Here is an 11,596-nt window from a genome sequence, read left to right as displayed (position 1 = left end):
TTTCCGGTTAATTCAATTCTAGCATGAATAATAAACATTTATCATGATATAAGGAAATAAATAATAACTTTATTATTGCCTCTAGGGCATATTTCCTTCAGTCTCCCACTTGCACTAGAGTCAATAATCTAGATTACATAGTAATGGTTCTAACACCCATGGACTTAGTCAAGGGTCTGCAACATTCAGATTCGTATGTATCTTGCAAATTTCTATGTCTCCCACCTGGACTAGATCCCGGATGGAATTGAAGCGTCTCTTGATGTGATTGGTTCTCCGGTGAAATCTGGATTCCTTCGCCAAGGCAATTGCACCGGTATTTTCACAAAAGATTTCCATTGGACCTGATGCACTAGGTATGACACCTAGATCGGATATGAACTCTTTCATCCAGACTCCTTCATTTGCTGCTTCTGAAGCAGCTATGTACTCCGCTTCACACGTAGATCCCGCCACGACGCTTTGTTTAGAACTGCACCAACTGACAGCTCCACCGTTCAATGTAAATACGTATCCGGTTTGCGATTTAGAATCGTCCTGATCAGTGTTAAAGCTTGCATCGGCGTAACCATTTATGACTAGCTCTTTGTCACCTCCATAAACGAGAAACATATCGTTAGTCCTTTTCAGGTATTTCAGGATGTTCTTGACCGCTGTCCAGTGATCCACTCCTGGATTACTTTGGTACCTCCCTACTAGACTTATAGCAAGGCACACATCAGGTCTGGTGCACAGCATCACATACATGATAGAGCCTATGGCTGAACCATAGGGAACATCTTTCATCTTCTCTCTATCTTCTGCAGTGGTCGGGCATTGAGTCTTGCTCAACTTCACACCTTGTAACACAGGCAAGAACCCTTTCTTTGCTTGATCCATTTTGAACTTCTTCAAAACTTTGTCAAGGTATGTGCTTTATGAAAGTCCAATTAAGCGTCTTGATCTATAGATCTTGATGCCCAATATATAAGCAGCTTCACCGAGGTCTTTCATTAAAAAAACTTTTATTCAAGTATCCCTTTATGCTATCCAGAAATTCTATATCATTTCCAATCAACAATATGTCATCCACATATAATATCAGAAACGCTACAGAGCTCCCACTCACTTTCTTGTAAATACAGGCTTCTCCAAAAGTCTGTACAAAACCAAATGCTTTGATCACACTATCAAAGCATTTATTCCAACTCCGAGAGGCTTGCACCAGTCCATAAATGGATCGCTGGAGCTTGCACACTTTGTTAGCTCCCTTTGGATCGACAAAACCTTCTGGTTGCATCATATACAACTCTTCTTCCAGAAATCCATTCAAGAATGCAGTTTTGACATCCATTTGCCAAATTTCATAATCATAAAATGCGGCAATTTCTAACATGATTCGGACAGACTTAAGCATCTCTACGGGTGAGAAGGTCTCATCATAGTCAATCCCTTGAAGTTGTCGAAAACCTTTTGCAACAAGTCGAGCTTTATAGACAGTAACATTACCGTCAGCGTCAGTCTTCTTCTTGAAGATCCATTTATTCTCAATGTATTGCCGATCATTGGGCAATTCAACCAAAGTCCACACTTTGTTCTCATACATGGATCCCATCTCATATTTCATGGCCTCAAGCCATTTTGCGGAATCTGGGCTCACCATCGCTTCTTCATAGTTCGTAGGTTCGTCATGGTCTAGTAACATAACCTCCAGAACAGGATTACCGTACCACTCTGGTGCGGATCTTATTCTGGTTGACCTATGAGGTTCAGTAACAACTTGATCTAAAGTTCCATGATCATCATCATTAACTTCCTCACTAATTGGTGTTGGCGTCACAAGAACCGGTTTCTGTGATGTACTACTTTCCAATAAGGGCGCAGGTACAGTTATCTCATCAAGTTCTACTTTCCTCCCACTCACTTCTTTCGAGAGAAACTCCTTCTCTAGAAAGGATCCATTCTTAGCAACGAATGTCTTGCCTTCGGATCTGTGATAGAAGGTATACCCAACAGTCTCCTTTGGGTATCCTATGAAGACACATTTCTCCGATTTGGGTTCGAGCTTATCAGGTTGAAGCTTTTTCACATAGGCATCGCAGCCCCAAACTTTAAGAAATGACAACTTTGGTTTCTTGCCAAACCACAGTTCATAAGGCATCATCTCAACGGATTTCGATGGTGCCCTATTTAACGTGAATGCAGCCGTCTCTAAAGCATAACCCCAAAACGATAGCGGTAAATCAGTAAGAGACATCATAGATCGCACCATATCTAGTAAAGTACGATTACGATGTTCGGACACACCATTTCGCTGTGGTGTTCCGGGTGGCGTGAGTTGTGAAACTATTCCGCATTGTTTCAAATGTAGACCAAACTCGTAACTCAAATATTGTCCTCCACGATCAGATCGTAGAAATTTTATTTTCTTGTTGCGATGATTTTCAACTTCACTCTGGAATTCTTTGAACTTTTCAAATGTTTCAGACTTATGCTTCTTTAAGTAGATATACCCATATCTGCTCAAATCATCTGTGAAGGTGAGAAAATAACGATACCCGCCGTGAGCCTCAACATTCATCGGACCACATACATCTGTATGTATGATTTCTAACAAATCTGTTGCTCTCTCCATAGTACCGGAGAACGGCGTTTTAGTCATCTTGCCCATGAGGCACGGTTCGCAAGTACCAAGTGATTCATAATCAAGTGGTTCCAAAAGTCCATCAGTATGGAGTTTCTTCATGCGCTTTACACCGATATGACCTAAACGGCAGTGCCACAAATAAGTTGCACTATCATTATCAACTCTGCATCTTTTGGCTTCAACATTATGAATATGTGTATCACTACTATCGAGATTCATCAAAAATAGACCACTCTTTAAGGGTGCATGGCCATAAAAGATATTACTCATATAAATAGAACAACCATTATTCTCCGATTTAAATGAATAACCGTCTCGCATTAAACAAGATCCACATATAATGTTCATGCTCAACGCTGGCACCAAATAACAAAATTTTAGGTCTAATATTAATCCCGAAGGTAGATGTAGAGGTAGCGTGCCGACGGCGATCCCATCGACTTTCGAACCGTTTCACACGCGCATCGTCACCTCGTCCTTGGCCAGTGTTCGCTTAATCCGTAGTCCCTATTTAGAGTTGCAAATATTAGCAACAGAACCAATATGAAATACCCAGGTGCTATTGTAAGCTTTGCTAAGGTACACATCAATAACATGTATATCACATATACCTTTGTTCACCTTGCCATCCTTCTTATCCGCCAAATACTTGGGGCAGTTCCGCTTCCAGTGTCCAGTCTGCTTGCAGTAGAAGCACTCAGTTTCAGGCTTAGGTCCAGATTTGGGTTTCTTCTCCTGAGAAGCAACTTGTTTGCTGTTCTTCTTGAAGATCCCCTTCTTCTTCCCTTTGCCCTTTTTCTTGAAACTGGCGGTCTTGTTGACCATCAACACTTGATGCTCCTTCTTGATTTCTACCTCCGCGGCCTTTAGCATTGCGAAAAGCTCGGGAATTGTCTTATCCATCCCTTGCATGTTATAGTTCATCACGAAGCTCTTGTAGCTTGGTGGCAGTGATTGAAGAATTCTGTCAATGACACTATCAACAGGAAGATTAACTCCCAGTTGAGTCAAGTGATTATGATACCCAGACATTTTGAGTATATGTTCATTGACAGAACTATTCTCCTCCATCTTGCAGCTATAGAACTTATTGGAGACTTCATATCTCTCAATCCGGGCATTTGCTTGAAATATTAACTTCAACTCCTGGAACATCTCATATGCTCCATGACATTCAAAACGTCGTTGAAGTCCCGATTCTAAGCCGTAAAGCATGGCATACTGAACTATCGAGTAGTCATCAGCTTTGCTCTGCCAGACGTTCATAACATCTGGTGTTGCATCTGCAGCAGGCTTCGCACCCAGCGGTGCTTCCAGGACGTAATTCTTCTATCAAGCAATGAGGATAATCCTGAAGTTACGGACCCAGTCCGTGTAATTGCTACCATCATCTTTCAACTTTGCTTTCTCAAGGAACACATTAAAATTCAACGGAACAACAACACGGGCCATCTATCTACAATCAACATAGACAAGCAAGATACTATTAGGTACTAAGTTCATGATAAATTTAAGTTCAATTAATCATATTACTTAAGAACTCCCACTTAGACAGACATCCCTCTAATCCTCTAAGTGATCACGTGATCCAAATCAACTAAACCATAACCGATCATCACGTGAAATGGAGTAGCTTTCAATGGTGAACATCACTATGTTGATCATATCTTCTATATGATTCATGCTCGACCTTTCGGTCTCAGTGTTCCGAGGCCATATCTGCATATGCTAGGCTCGTCAAGTTTAACCTGAGTATTCTGCGTGTGCAAAACTGGCTTGCACCCGTTGTAGATGGACGTAGAGCTTATCACACCCGATCATCACGTGGTGTCTGGGCACGACGAACTTTGGCAATGGTGCATACTCAGGGAGAACACTTTTATCTTGAAATTTAGTGAGAGATCATCTTATAATGCTACCGTCAATCAAAGCAAGATAAGATGTTTAAAAGATAAACATCACATGCAATCAATATAAGTGATATGATATGGCCATCATCATCTCATGCTTGTGATCTCCATCTCCAAAGCACCGTCATGATCACCATCGTCACCGGCGCGACACCTTGATCTCCATTGTAGCATCGTTGTCGTCTCGCCAATCTTATGCTTCTATGACTATCGCTACCGCTTAGTGATAAAGTAAAGCATTACAGGGCGATTGCATTGCATACAATAAAGCGACAACCATATGGCTCCTGCTAGTTGCTGATAACTCGGTTACAAAACATGATCATCTCATACAATATCAAAACCACAACGAGAGTTTGTCAAGTTGGTGTTGTTTTAACCTTCGCAAGGACGGGGCATAGCCACACTCGGTTCAACTAAAGTTGGAGAAACTGACACCCGCCAGCCACCTGTGTGCAAAGCACGCCGGTAGAACCAGTCTCGCATAAGCGTACGCATAATGTCGGTCCGGGCCGCTTCATCCAACAATACCGCCGAACCAAAGTATGACATGCTGGTAAGCAGTATGACTTATATCGCCCACAACTCACTTGTGTTCTACTCGTGCATATGACATCTACGCATAAAACCAGGCTCGAATGCCACTGTTGGGGAACGTAGTAATTTCAAAAAAATTCCTATGCACACGCAAGATCATGGTGATGCATAGCAACGAGAGGGGAGAGTGTTGTCCACGTACCCTCGTAGACCGAAAGCGGAAGCGTTAGCACAACGCGGTTGATGTAGTCATACGTCTTCACGATCCGACCGATCAAGTACCGAATGCACGGCACCTCCGAGTTCAGCACACGTTCAGCCCGATGACGTCCCTCGAACTCCGATCCAGCCGAGCGTTAAGGGAGAGTTTCGTCAGCACGATGGTGTGGTGATGATGATGATGTTCCACCGACGCAGGGCTTTACCTAAGCACCGCAACAGTACTATTGAGGTGGACTATGGTGGTGTTGGAAATATGCACTAGAGGCAATAATAAAATTATTATTATATTTCCTTGTTCATGATAATTGTCTATTATTCATGCTATAATTGTATTATTCGGAAATCGTAATACATGTGTGAATACATAGACCACAATGTGTCCCTAGTGAGCCTCTAGTTGACTAGCTCGTTGATCAACAGATAGTCATGGTTTCCTGGCTATGGACATGGGGATGTCATTGATAACGGGATCACATCATTAGGAGAATGATGTGATGGACAAGACCCAAACCTAAGCATAGCACAAAGATCGTGTAAGTTCGTTTTGTGAGAGCTTTTCTAATGTCAAGTATCATTTCCTTAGACCATGAGATTGTGCAACTCCCAGATACCGTAGGAGTGCTTTGGGTGTATCAAATGTCACAACATAACTGGGTGGCTATAAAGGTGCACTACGGGTATCTCCGAAAGTGTCTGTTGGGTTGGCACGAATCGAGACTGGGATTTGTCACTCCGTATGACGGAGAGGTATCTCTGGGCCCACTCGGTAATGCATCATCATAATGAGCTCAATGTGACCAAAGGGTTGGTCATGGGATCATGCATTACGGTACGAGTAAAGTGACTTGTCGGTAATGAGATTGAACAAGGTATTGGGATACCGACGAGCGAGTCTCGGGCAAGTAACGTACCGATTGACAAAGGGATTGAATACGGGATTGATTAAGTCCTCGACATCGTGGTTCATCCGATGAGATCATCGAGGAGCATGTGGGAGCCAACATGGGTATCCAGATCCCGCTGTTGGTTATTGACCGGAGAAGTGTCTTGGTCATGTCTGTGTGTCTCCCGAACCCGTAGGGTCTACACACTTAAGGTTCAGTGACGCTAGGGTTGTAGAGATATTAGTATGCAGTAACCCGAAAGTTGTTCGGAGTCCCGGATGAGATCCCGAACATCAAGAGGAGTTCCGGAATGGTCCGGAGGTAAATATTTATATATAGGAAGTCCAGTTTCGGCCAGCGGGAAGGTTTCGGGGGTTACCGGTATTGTACCGGGACCACCGAAAGGGTCCCGGGGGTCCACCGGATGGGGCCACCTATCCCGGAGGGCCCCATGGGCTGAAGTGGCATGGGAAACAGCCCCTGATGGGCTGGTGCGCCCCACCCAAGGGCCCAAGGCGCCTAGGGTTGAAAACCCCAGGGGGCCGTTGCCCCCCGAGGGGGCATGCGCCCCTTGGTTGGAAACCCTAAGGGGGCCGTCGCCCCCAGGGGCCGCCCCCCCTTTTAGATGGGATCTCCAAGGGGGCATGCGCCCCCCTAGCCCCTATATATAGTGGAAGGGAGGGAGGGCAGCCGCACCTTGCTCTTGGCGCCTCCCTCTCCCTTCGTAACACCTCTCCTCCCCGCTTGTGCTTGGCGAAGCCCTGCCGGGATCCTGCTGCATCCACCACCACGCCGTCGTGTTGCTGGATCTTCATCAACCTCTCCTTCTCCCTTGCTGGATCAAGAAGGAGGAGACGTCTTCCCAACCGTATGTGTGTTGAACGTGGAGGTGTTGTCCGTTCGGCACTTGGTTATCGGTGATTTGGATCACGGCGAGTACGACTCCATCATCCCCGTTCACTTGAACGCTTCCGCTCGCGATCTACAAGGGTATGTAGATGCACTCCTATTCCCCTCATTGCTAGAATACTCCATAGATTGATCTTGGTGATGTGTAGAATTTTTTTAATTTCTGCTACGATCCCCAACAGTGGCATCATGAGCTAGGTCTATGCGTAGTTTCTATGCACGAGTAGAACACAAAATAGTTGTGGGCGTCGATATTGCCAATTATCTTGCCGTTACTAGTCTTATCTTGATTCGGCAGTATTGTGGGATGAAGCGGCCCGGACCAACCTTACACGTACGCTTACGTGAGACCGGTTCCACCGACTGACATGCACTAGTTGCATAAGGTGGCTAGCGGGTGTCTGTCTCTCCCAGTTTAGTCGGATCGGATTCGATGAACAGGGTCCTTATGAAGGGTAAATAGAAATTGGCAATTCACATTGTGGTTTTGGCGTAGGTAAGAAACGTTCTTGCTAGAAACCTATAGCAGCCACGTAAAAACTTGCAACAACAATTAGAGCACGTCTAACTTGTTTTTGCAGTAAGTGTTTTGTGATGTGATATGGCCAAAGGTTGTGATGAATGATGAATGATATATGTGATGTATGAGATTGATCATGTTCTTGTAATAGGAATCACGACTTGCATGTCAATGAGTATGACAATCGGCATGAGCCATAGGAGTTGTCTTTATTTATTTATGACCTGCGTGTCAACATAAACGTCATGTAATTACTTTACTTTATTGCTAAGGCATTAGCCATAGTAGTAGAAGTAATAGATGACGAGACAACTTCAAGAAGACACGATGATGTAGATCATGGTGTCATGCCGGTGACAACGATGATCATGGAGCCCCGAAGATGGAGATCAAAGGAGCAAATGATATTGGCCATATCATGTAACTATTTGATTGCATGTGATGTTTATCATGTTTTACATCTTATTTGCTTAGAACGACGGTAGCTTAAATAAGATGATCCCTTGTAATAATTTCAAGAAAGTGTTCCCCCTAACAGTGCACCATTGCGAAGGTTTGTTGTTTCGAAGCACCACGTGATGATCGGGTGTGATAGATTCTAACGTTCGAATACAACGGGTGTAAGACAGATTTACACATGCAATACACTTAGGTTGACTTGACGAGCCTAGCATGTACAGACATGGCCTCGGAACACAGAAGACTGAAAGGTCGAGCATGAGTCGTATAGAAGATACGATCAACATGAAGATGTTCACCGATGTTGACTAGTCCGTCTCATGTGATGATCGGACACGGCCTAGTTAACTCGGATCATGTTATACTTAGATGACTGGAGGGATGTCTATCTGAGTGGGAGTTCATTTAATAATTTGATTAGATGAACTTAATTATCATGAAATTAGTCTAAAATCTTTACAATATGTGTTGTAGATCAAATGGCCCACATTGTCCTCAACTTCAACGCGTTCCTAGAGAAAACCAAGCTGAAAGACGATGGCAGCAACTATACAGACTGGGTCCGGAACCTGAGGATCATCCTCATAGCTGCCAAGAAAGATTATGTCCTAGAAGCACCGCTAGGTGACGCACCCTCCCATAGAACCAAGACGTTATGAATGCTTGGCAGACACGTGCTGATGATTACTCCCTCGTTCAGTGCGGCATGCTTTACAGCTTAGAACCGGGGCTCCAAAAGCGTTTTGAGAGACACGGAGCATATCAGATGTTCGAAGAGCTGAAAATGGTTTTTCAAGCTCATGCCCGGGTCGAGAGATATGAAGTCTCAGACAAGTTCTTCAGCTGTAAGATGGAGGAAAATAGTTCTGTGAGCGAGCACATACTCAAAATGTCTAGGTTGCATAACCGCTTGACTCAGCTGGGAGTTAATCTCCCGGATGACGCGGTCATTAACAGAATCCTTCAGTCGCTTCCACCGAGCTACAAGAGCTTTGTGATGAACTTCAATATGCAGGGGATGGAAAAGACCATTCCTGAAGTATTTGCAATGCTGAAATCAGCAGAGGTAGAAGTCAAAAAGGAACATCAAGTGTTGATGGTGAATAAAACCACTAAGTTCAAGAAAGGCAAGGGTAAGAAGAACTTCAAGAAGGACGGCAAGGGAGTTGCCGCGCCCGGTAAGCAAGCTTCCGCGAAGAAGCCAAAGAATGGACCCAAGCCCGAGACTGAGTGTTTTTATTGCAAGGGAAGTGGTCACTGGAAGCGGAACTGCTCCAAATACTTAGCGGACAAGAAGTCCGGCATCATGAAAGGTATATGTGATATACATGTAATTGATGTGTACCTTAACAGTACTCGTAGTAGCTCCTGGGTATTTGATACCGGTGCGGTTGCTCACATTTGTAACACAAAGCAGGAGCTGCGGAATAAGCGGGGACTGGCAAAGGATGAGGTGACGATGCGCGTCGGGAATGGTTCCAAGGTCGATGTGATCGCCGTCGGCACGCTACCTCTACATTTACCTACGGGATTAGTTTTAAACCTCAATAATTGTTATTTAGTGCCAGCTTTGAGCATGAACATTGTATCAGGATCTCGTTTAATTCGAGATGGCTACTCATTTAAATCCGAGAATAATGGTTGTTCTATTTATATGAGAGATATGTTTTATGGTCATGCTCCGATGGTGAATGGTTTATTCTTAATGAATCTCGAGCGTAATGCTACACATATTCATAGTGTGAATACCAAAAGATGTAAGGTTGATAATGATAGTCCCACATACTTGTGGCACTGCCGCCTTGGTCACATAGGTGTCAAACGCATGAAGAAGCTCCATGCAGATGGACTTTTAGAGTCTCTTGATTACGAATCATTTGACACGTGCGAACCATGCCTCATGGGTAAAATGACCAAGACTCCGTTCTCAGGAACAATGGAGCGAGCAACCAACTTATTGGAAATCATACATACTGATGTGTGCGGTCCAATGAGTGTTGAGGCTCGCGGTGGCTATCGTTATGTTCTCACCCTCACTGATGACTTGAGTAGATATGGGTATGTCTACTTAATGAAACACAAGTCTGAGACCTTTGAAAAGTTCAAGGAATTTCAGAGTGAGGTTGAGAATCAACGTGACAGGAAAATCAAGTTCTTGCGATCAGATCGTGGGGGAGAATACTTGAGTCACGAATTTGGCACACACTTAAGAAAATGTGGAATAGTTTCACAACTCACGCCGCCTGGAACACCTCAGCGTAATGGTGTGTCCGAACGTCGTAATCGCACTCTATTAGATATGGTGCGATCTATGATGTCTCTTACCGATTTACCGCTATCATTTTGGGGCTATGCTTTAGAGACTGCCGCATTCACTTTAAATAGGGCTCCGTCGAAATCCGTTGAGACGACACCGTATGAATTATGGTTTGGGAAGAAACCTAAGCTGTCGTTTCTAAAAGTTTGGGGATGCGATGCTTATGTCAAGAAACTTCAACCTGAAATGCTCGAACCCAAGTCGGAAAAATGCGTCTTCATAGGATACCCTAAAGAAACTGTTGGGTATACTTTCTACCTCAGATCCGAAGGCAAGATCTTTGTTGCCAAGAATGGGTCCTTTCTAGAGAAAGAGTTTCTCTCGAAAGAAATAAGTGGGAGGAAGGTAGAACTTGATGAAGTATTACCTCTTGAACCGGTAAGTGGCGCAGCTCAAGAAAATATTCCTGAGGTGCCTGCACCGACTAGAGAGGAAGTTGATGATGATGATCATGAAACTTCAAATCAAGTTGCTACTGAACTTCATAGGTCCAAAAGGACACGTTCCGCACCAGAGTGGTACGGCGGCCCTGTCTTAGAAATCATGTTATTAGACAACGGCGAACCTTCGAACTATGAAGAAGCGATGGCGGGCCCGGATTCCAACAAATGGCTGGAAGCCATGAAATCCGAGATAGGATCCATGTATGAAAACGAAGTATGGACTTTGACTGACTTTCCTGAAGATCGGCGAGCCATAGAAAATAAATGGATCTTTAAGAAGAAGACAGACGTGGATGGTAATGTGACCATCTATAAGGCTCGACTTGTCGCTAAGGATTATCGACAAGTTCAAGGGGTTGACTACGATGAGACTTTCTCACCCGTAGCGAAGCTGAAGTCCGTCCGAATCATGTTAGCAATTGCCGCATTCTATGATTATGAGATATGGCAAATGGACGTCAAAATAGCATTCCTTAACGGCTTTCTTAAGGAAGAATTGTATATGATGCAGCCGGAAGGTTTTGTCGATCCTAAGAATGCTAACAAGGTGTGCAAGCTCCAACGCTCAATCTATGGGCTGGTGCAAGCATCTCGGAGTTGGAACATTCGCTTTGATGAGATGATCAAAGCGTTTGGGTTTATGCAGACTTATGGAGAAGCCTGCGTTTACAAGAAAGTGAGTGGGAGCTCTGTAGCATTTCTCATATTATATGTGGATGACATACTATTGATGGGAAATGATATAGAATTCTTGGAAAGCATAAAGGCC

Source organism: Triticum aestivum, chromosome 7A, assembly GCF_018294505.1.
Source record: "Triticum aestivum cultivar Chinese Spring chromosome 7A, IWGSC CS RefSeq v2.1, whole genome shotgun sequence".
Lineage (NCBI taxonomy): Eukaryota > Viridiplantae > Streptophyta > Magnoliopsida > Poales > Poaceae > Triticum > Triticum aestivum.
This window is presented reverse-complemented; position numbering follows the sequence as displayed.